The sequence below is a fragment of the Littorina saxatilis genome, linkage group LG17 (genome assembly GCF_037325665.1).
Source record: "Littorina saxatilis isolate snail1 linkage group LG17, US_GU_Lsax_2.0, whole genome shotgun sequence".
NCBI classification, from domain to species: domain Eukaryota; kingdom Metazoa; phylum Mollusca; class Gastropoda; order Littorinimorpha; family Littorinidae; genus Littorina; species Littorina saxatilis.
In genome coordinates, this window is record NC_090261.1 from 70321569 (window position 1) to 70330568 (window position 9000).

General features: G+C 45.0%; 1 protein-coding gene across 2 annotated transcripts in view; it reads right to left on the reverse strand.

Moving 5' to 3' along the window:
• LOC138952389 (synaptosomal-associated protein 25-like) overlaps nucleotides 1–9000 on the reverse strand; it is a 110447-nt gene that overhangs the window by 64090 nt on the left and 37357 nt on the right. The window lies entirely within an intron of this gene.

Here is a 9000-nt window from a genome sequence, read left to right on the forward strand (position 1 = left end):
AGCAGAGCTCTATACAGATGCCAGTGCAGAGTGCGTGAAGATCGCCAGCCACACACAGCACTGGCGGAGACTGAATGGTTATAGTACGCACGAACCAGAATCGATCTGCGGGCCCAGCACAGAATTGGCGAGTCACGCGGAGTAACAAAGGGAGTCACGAGCGATCAGTGTCGCGATGAACCATCACACAGCGTGCCTCAGCAATCAGGTATGCGAGCCCTGGCTGAAGAACTTAGAGTCGCCAGAAGGTCAGTCGCAACAGTCGTGTTAAACGAGCAATCACAGAACGTCACAAACAATCAGTTTATGCGAGCCCTGACGAACTTAGAGTCGCCAGGTCAGTCGCAACAGTGAGTGTTAGACGAGCAATCACAGAACGTCACAAACAATGAGTTATGCGAGTCCTGACGAACTTAGAGTCGCCAGGTCAGTCGCAACAGTAGTGTTAGACGAGCAATCACAGAACGTCACAAACAATGAGTTATGCGAGTCCTGACGAACGGTAAAAATCGGCAACACTAAGTCAGACAAGTGAAGAAAAAAACACAAACAGCCAAGAACAAGCAGCTACAAACGTGGTCACAAACAATCAAAGGGATCGTGAACAATCAGTGAAATTCGCCGTGACGAGAAATCACATCGAGTCACCAACAGTCACTCCTCGAGTCGTGACACAAACGATGACGTAAAAACCGAATAACCGTTATTACGAACACTAACACTGGCAGGGCCAATCAGAGTGCCTGAGACTTCCGAATTAGGCCCCTACAGGAGCTGGCCGAGCCTCGATACGGTCCCTGTTTGTGGCAGAGCGTCACGTCAAGTCTCACCAATCCAAGGAAGGCAAACTCCTCAACGCTGGAAGCTAAGTTATTTTAGCAGTAGAATATCGTTGAAACGGTCAGTCTACGACTGCCAGAGCAGTTGCCTTCAGGCGATCCCTACAACGCGGTTGCTGGTGCTCCAAGAACAAGAAGGAGCTCGACCACTGCTGGTGGCAAGACACATTCATAAGTGACAGCCCACGAGAGGGGCAGGCAAAGATGCAGTTTCTTTGGGGCAGGCTCCACGCGCATTGACCGCCGAGGCTGACAAAAAGGGAGGAGAAAATGGAGGAGGGTTAGACAGGGAGCAATATACTGCCAGCGCCGTTCGGAGCAACAATATGATCCTTCCACGGGCAGACAACCAGAGACTGGGGGGAGGGGGGGGGGGGTCTAATGCAGCGACGAGCTCTGGTAGTATGATTTTGCGCAAGAGTTATGCGGTGAGCTGTCTCTTTGCTTTGTAATAGGACAGACAGGGGAGAATATCTGGAGCTCTGGCGTCGTTTAGAGCAGATCGACTGTGCAACGAGAAGATCCTCCCACTAACCGAGAGAGTATAGGAATTATCTCATGCAGCGACGAGCTCTGGTGGTAGGGTTTTATGCATTCGCGGCAGGCTGACCGACCTTGTACTTTTTAATCAGGACCGCTTCATTCATGAATCATGAAATCCGTCTGGCAGCCGGCCAAGTACCCGCAGACTTCTCTGGTCAATCTATTGTGATGATGATGTCAGCTTATACTGCCACGCGTCTATAGGACTGTTTTACGTAAGTACGTCAACACGCCTCTGTTTTCAATGTTCGTCTCCCCCCCCCCCCTTTTTTGTTTGTTTGTTTATAGTGGCCCGGTGGTCACATAAACGCACGCACACATTGGTCCCCCAAAAATCAATGAAGGGAGTTTGGCCAGGAATTTGCACGTTATTGTCTTCTGTCCTGTTGGTGTCAAAGACCAGGAACACTTGACCGAAAGCGGTCCCCTAGAAGTGGCAACCACAAGATCACTTCTACCGATTTTCTACTGATTCAACCTTGAACTGTCAATCATTTCGCTTCGACCTTGAACTCTGTCAATCATTTTGCTTCGGCCCAGAACTGCCAATCGTTTTGCTTCGACCAAGAGCTGTCAATCATATTGCTTCGGCCAAAATCAATCATTTAGTTTCGGCCAAGAACTGTCAATCAAGTTGCACTTCTCTGCAGGACGTGTTAATCTGCCCACAGTGAGTCCTTTCCCCGCTGCGGCCGTGGCTGTGATATAACCGATGACTCCAAACTCCAGATCCTTTCATCTTCACACAGAAACGTGTCAACAGATACCAGCATCAAATATTCATGGGGCAAGTGTGCAGGTGGGAGGTGACTGTGACGGCCAGGGGGAGAAAGAAATCAACTCCCAGGCTGCACCTGGCCTTGCCCTTCCTGACAAAGCCTTGCTCCTGTGGTGTCAAAGTGGTGTTACCTGTCAGCTCTTTCTGGTGAACGTTTCAATCAAGCCTTCCAGACTGAACCTCAAGAGCCGTTGCGTAAGCCTTCAGTCGAGTCATTACACTACTGGAAGTGGTTCTACCATTTTCTCTTCGGGAAGACCGTTGTTAGTTTATGCAGCTACCTACACACAAAAGACCTTTTTTATTTTGTTTAAAGAAGTCATTGACTTCCGTTTGAACTACTTCACAGCTTTACCTACTCCACTCCACACTGTGAAACGATGGCTACACAGCTCGTGCTGCCTGTGAAAAAGTTCGCTTTTCTTGTACAGCAACACGCCCCTTGGGAGAAGACTACACAGAATGGCTGAAACAATGGAACCATCCATGCACGTGCACAGGACCAGGACACGGCACTAGCAGTAGCAACACAAGTAGTACTGTGATACGGTTAACAAGGAGAAAACAACCTGTCCTTGCCCCCCTGTAGCTCGTGGGTCTGTAGCCAGTGTGAGCCGTGGTGCGGTCGTCTGCCAGTGTCGGAGAGGCTGGTGCCACCACACACACCCTGCCACAGCACAGCACAACACCACACGCGCCACGCTAAAATCGCTTCCCGGCTCGGAACGGTTCTTGGGAGTGCGTGTCGCACTGAGCGACATGAAACTCAACGTACAGCTAGTGGCAGAACACTGGTGGACGGGACAAGGCCTGCAAGCATTCAACTAAACTGTGTTTTAATCCAACGTATTCCATCCAAAGTTTTTTTCTCAGTTCGAAAGCATCGCCAAAAATTGAAACTGTGCAACTCCTGCGATTTTCTGTCTAAGTGCATCGTCAACAATTGCAGTTAAACGAATTCTGCAATTTACGGTTTAAAGCAATCACCGATAATTAGAATTGTAGAAATCCTGCAATGTTCCAGAAAAACCAAATGCACGTGGAAACCGGAAAGTGTCTTGAAGTCAAAAGTGATTCTCTCTACAACAGCAACAACAACCTTGGCGAGGTCCAGGTTAATCCACGACAATTACAAAAATAAAGATAAAAAGAGAAAGAAAAAAGTTAAAAAAAAAAAAAAAAGACTTTAATATTGCATCGATTTTCTGCAACTTCAGAAGCTTGTGCTTGTTTCTGTTGCCACCTCTTCCTGCTGCAGTTGCAAGCGTTACGACAGCATCATTGAAAAGCTATCCATCGACATGCCATTTAGCAAAGAAACCTCATCGAATCGCCATGCTCCGACTCTACAAGGCAGTGGCCTGTTTCCTAAAGTGCTGTTCACTTGACGGTTATTCAGCTGATTTTCAACCGACTTTTGCCGCTTAAAAGTCGCTCACAAGTATGTGAACAGTCGCTTTATTTCAATTCACTCTAATCCGACTGGAAGCCCCACTTTAGCAGTGTTCAACATTTTAGCCGATTTTTGCGTGACATATCCTCGCGCTGGTTGGAGGGTTTGTTTCGCAAACCTTGTGTGATTGTGCTCTCCCATTGGCTGGCTTTGTTATGCATCCTGGGCCTGGTCGGAAGAAGTCTGATAAAAAAAAATCGCCGAGCAACAGCATGAATTTTCCGGCGATTGTGTTCTGAAAAGCATCGTTCAGAAGTCTGCTGAAAGTCGGAGGAAAATCAGCCATGTGCACAGCGCTTAACAGTGCGGGAATTTTCTTCTTCCTGACGTATGCCTACTAATTACTTTATCGGCACGTCTCTCTTGACAGGGCACGCGCCACAATGCCGAGAAATGGGAAGAAGAAGAGAGCAAACGAGGGGGGAATAATGGAAGAATAAACACCCCGCCGTCTGACATTGTCTTCCTGAACAAACACTGCTTCACACAGGAATATTCTATTGGCATCGTTGCTAACAAACAACCGGTCCGACAACTGCACTAATGCAGCATGCTTTCAGCTGCCATGCATTACCAGACTTTGGGTTCCAGCTCCTTTATTCAGTGCTCACAAAGGCAGAAACTGGAACAGACCTGTGACCGAGTCCAGATAAATCCAGAAAACTTTTTTGTCCGCGCCGACAAACTAATCGACCGAAGTTTAAATTCACTTGTAATTGGCACAATTTGTGCTCGCGATTGAACGCTCTTCAATTTTATGTTTAATTAATCACACGGATTTTTCATTTTACAGTAAAGACCGAAATAGCCAAAGCCTTGAATCAATAGGGATTTGGGGAGGGGGGGGGGGGGGGTTAAACAAAACATGCATGCATACATGTCGATCTATCACATAGTGACCTTTCTCTTCGGATGCAAACCGGATGCCAGTTTGAAAGCTGTCTCAATTTGATATTGTGTGTAACCTTCCATCAATCAACGGAACATTCATATACATGACAACAGTACGTGGGCGTCAAACAACTAAAAGCCATCGGTAGGTTTGCACCCATTAAATCGGCAGAGACACACACACACACGCGCGCGCGCGCGCACACGTGCAACACACACAGAGCTAAGTGGTAGGTATATCATTAACAGCAGGCATAAACTCCCAGGAGACAACAGGTCACGGTGGCCAGCCAATGGCTGCGGGCTAGCAACGACGGCTTCAACAATATCACCATCGACAGCAGCAGCAGCAGCAGCGACCCGCGGGACCCTATCCAGTGAATGCAGACCAAGACAGAACGTCCCTCCCACCCAAGCCTCCTCTTCCCCACCCCCTGTTTACTTCTGTCCAATGGAAGCTTTCTGCACGGCTGCCAGAGGGACTCGTTAAATGAGCGGCAGCACAGGACATTGCATGGTTACAGGAATACAAAAAGTTTTCCTTCTTGTGTGAGAGGACTTCCTTGAAAGCCAACTGGTCTGCCACGACCAAGGGATGGAACAGTTTGCGACAGTGGTGAGAAGTGAATTCTTGGACGTTACACGTTTAAAGAGATACACAAAAGGTTTGCTTGTGTGAGAGGAATTCCTGGAGTGCTAACTTGGTCCAAGGGATGGAACAGTTTGTGGCAGTGATGAGGAGTGAATGTGTGGATGTTACACGTTTAAAGAGATACAAAAAAGGTTTGCTTGTGTGAGAGGAATTCCTGGAGTGCTAACTTGGTCTGCCAAGACTAAGGGATGGAACAGTTTGTGGCAGTGGTGAGGAGTGCCTTCTTGAACTTGTTCTTGGACAAGAATACTAGGAAGTTTTCTGCAGTGTAATAGAATAATTACAGATCGAATTTGAATGTGCATCGTTAGAGAGAACGTTAGAGAGAAACAACAGAGTGTTGATCGTTGTGTGAGAGGACTTCCGTGAGTGTCAAAAGGTCTGCCAGCGATATGCTTCAGGACCAAAGGTATAAATGCTGTGTTGAGCGGTGAATTCTTGGACGAGAATACTAATGCTAGAAAGAGTTCTCAAGTGTAATAACAGGCCTGAAAGTGGCGAGTATTTTACTCGCCATGGCGAGTATAAACATGTAAATGGCGAGTAGAAATGTTAATCCACTCGCCAAATGCAAGTTGCTGAAACAAACGGTTGGTTTGGCGAGTAAAAAGACCAACATTTGCTCTCTGGCTAGTAAATTATCAGAAGCACTATCCAAAGGCTAGTGCACCATTTTGTGGACTTTCAGCGCTGAATAATAGTTTAATTATAGACATACGTTTTTCTCAACTACACCAATAGACCTTTTCGGTATCTGAGCAGCTCTCGCGAGACACGCTCTTTGTTATGCTTTGAACATCGCGAGAACTTCCAACCTTGGCTTGTGCAGCTCGCACGAGATCGCTGTACCGCATGCTTTGCAATGCTCTGAAGTTTGCGAGAGATTACGAGAGCTTGGAATACCGATAGGGTCTATATATAATGAAGACATTCATGGCACTGATGAGGAGTGCGTTCTTGGACGTATCTTTTATTGTCAATAATACAAAGTTGTTCTGCAGTTTAACAGTAAACTTTCAGAGATAAACTTATTTTCTGCGGTTAGGTTGGTTATTGATTTGTAAAGTCCCTTCAACATTCTTGTCCTTTCTCAGTATATGTGAATACTATATTATACATAATATATATACTATATACTATATTATACATATATAATATATAATATATACTATATATACTAAGGGATGGAACAGTTTGTGGCAGTGATGAGGAGTGAATGTGTGGACATTACACGTTAAAAGAGATACAAAAAAGGTTTGCTTGTGTGAGATGTGATGGTATACGTGTGATGGTATACGTGTGATGGTATACGTGTGATGGTATACTATACAGATTGTTAACGGAATAGCCACGGAGATGGAACAGTAACACCCAGTGGTATACAGGGTATATGGAAAATGAAAGGAAGAAAGTAAGAAGGAAGGAACTATGAAGGTTCTTCTTATTACAAAGTACCATCAAAGGTCCAGATCAAGAGATCATTGCCGGTCTGTGAAGCCGCGCGGGGAAGAAAATGTTATCATCGACGCAACCCAAAGGATCGCACGAAAAAGAGCGCAGGAAGCTCATCTCTCAGGCGGATCAGATGTCGAGGCCAAATTACATACTCCCTTCCTTGGTGTGGGCAGGAAAGATTCCGTTTGATATCATCTTTTCGGACAACGCTCGTTACCGGCTCGCGCGACTTTTCCTCCTACAACTTATTTGGTGTTTATTTTTTTATTACTTTTGTTGTTGGTCTGTTTTGGTTTGTTCGTTTCTTTCTTATTGTGTGTTTGTGTGTGTGTGTGTTTGTTTGCTTGTTTGTTTGTTTTATCTTTGTTTTTCTTCTTTTAAGATCTTCGGGATCCACTTCGGCAAATAGCGGTACAGGGCGCTGTGGGGGAAGCTCTAGTTATTCCAAGACTGAGAATAAACAGAAACATAGTCCTACAAGTTTCTACAATTCCTCCTGACACCAGAAAATCAATACGCAAAGACCAAAGCGAACAAAAAACATCCAAAAAAACTAATAAAGTTGAAGAAAAAGTTTGAGAAACGGGAGAAATAGACCGGAAGACATTTTTCTCTCCATTTTTGACAGACGACATGTGAACGTGACAGCAAAGAAAACTCAGCAAACTTCACCAAAAACTGAGACAAACCAGAAATAAAAACCTACTTTCTGCATCTACCAATGACGTAAGAAAGTCAATACCTGAACTGAAAAGAAGGGGAAAAAACTCAAATCCAAGCCTAAGTGTGAGAAATGGGCACAACAGACCAAGCAACAGTTTAAAGCTTGCATGTTTCCATAGCTAATGGTTGCGAGTCTCAGCTAGTTAACATGATGGACAACATGGATGTTGGGCTTTTTTCGAGGTAACCTCAATACAATTCCAAGGCGGGTCGGTATAAATTCAATCAAGCAGACCATCAGATCGTGACTTAAAGAAGCGACTGGAAAACGACAAAAATAAAAAATAAAAAACAAAATAAAAAAATAAAAAAGATACATAAATACAAAACCTTTCACATTTTGGGTGAAATTGTGTGAAATGCGTGTGACAGACCGGGGTGTAATTCAATGCGTTGTGTTCCCCTCCTGAGAATGGCTCTGGCAGACCCAGTGAGTCTCTGGGGCAACACCGGGGAAAAAAGTGGATGTAGAGCTTTTCCCTTCCAGTAAACATTTGTTATCCAAGGCGGGGGTGGTATAAATTCGGTCATGCAGATTACCCCAATGCTAGCATAATAGGTTTAAAGGCCTGTGAGGACGTAACACCCCAATCAATCAGTCAGTCATATCCAAATGGTATTTTAGGACAAGACTTGGAAACGACCCCTAAAAGGAAAAAAAAAGAAAATAATAAGTTCGAGTGAAAGTGTGTGATACAGGCGAAATCATTACAATATTGTGTTTCCCCATCGAGAATGATTCTGCCGGACCTAGTGATTCTCAGAAGACACAATGGGGACTGTTGATGCATAGCTTTTCCCTTCGAGTTAACATTCGTTACGAGAAGCGGGGGCGGTATAATTTCGGTCACATCATCGTGTTTTCAAGAAGTGTCTGCTAAACGACAACAACCAACAACAAAAAAGAGGAAGAAACAAAAATGAAACACACACACGCACACACGCACGCATGCACGCACTTTCACACACATACACGCACGCACGTACACACACACACACACACATACACACACACACACACACACACACACTCGCATCCACCCAATCACCCACCCACACACACACGTTCGAGTATATAAGTAATTGAAATGGAGGGGGGAAAACACACACACAAAAACGGACAACAATTCGTTGAGAAATCCAGGGAGTCTCGCTAGGGGACATAATTATAATGGAAAATGTGGACGTACAGCTTTTCTCTTGGAGCTAACATTCGCACGCCCACCAGACCATCAAATCGTGTCTTCGTGATTCAGGAAGACTGGAATCGGTGAAAAATAAGAAAAGAAATAAGAACAAAATAAAAAGAATGTGGAAGTACAGCTTTTCCCTTCACGTTTATTTTAGTCATTTAAGGAGAGGCTGGTAAAGATTCGGTCACGCAAACCACCAACTCGTATTTTCAGGAAAATACTAGAATTGGAAAACAAAAACAAAAAAAACAAAAAAATATAAAACGCATAAAATGAAACCAATTAAAGAGAAAAGCCAGAGCTGAGAGAGAGAAAACCAGCACAGAGGCCAGAGGAGAGTGCAGAGAAGGGGTAGGGATTGACAATGATGCAGTTTTACCCAAAAAATCCACGCTTCCATGATTAGCGGGCCTGAAGATAACCGCAGCAACAACTTCAGAACTGGTGATGCAATAATGACATGATCCAGCCAA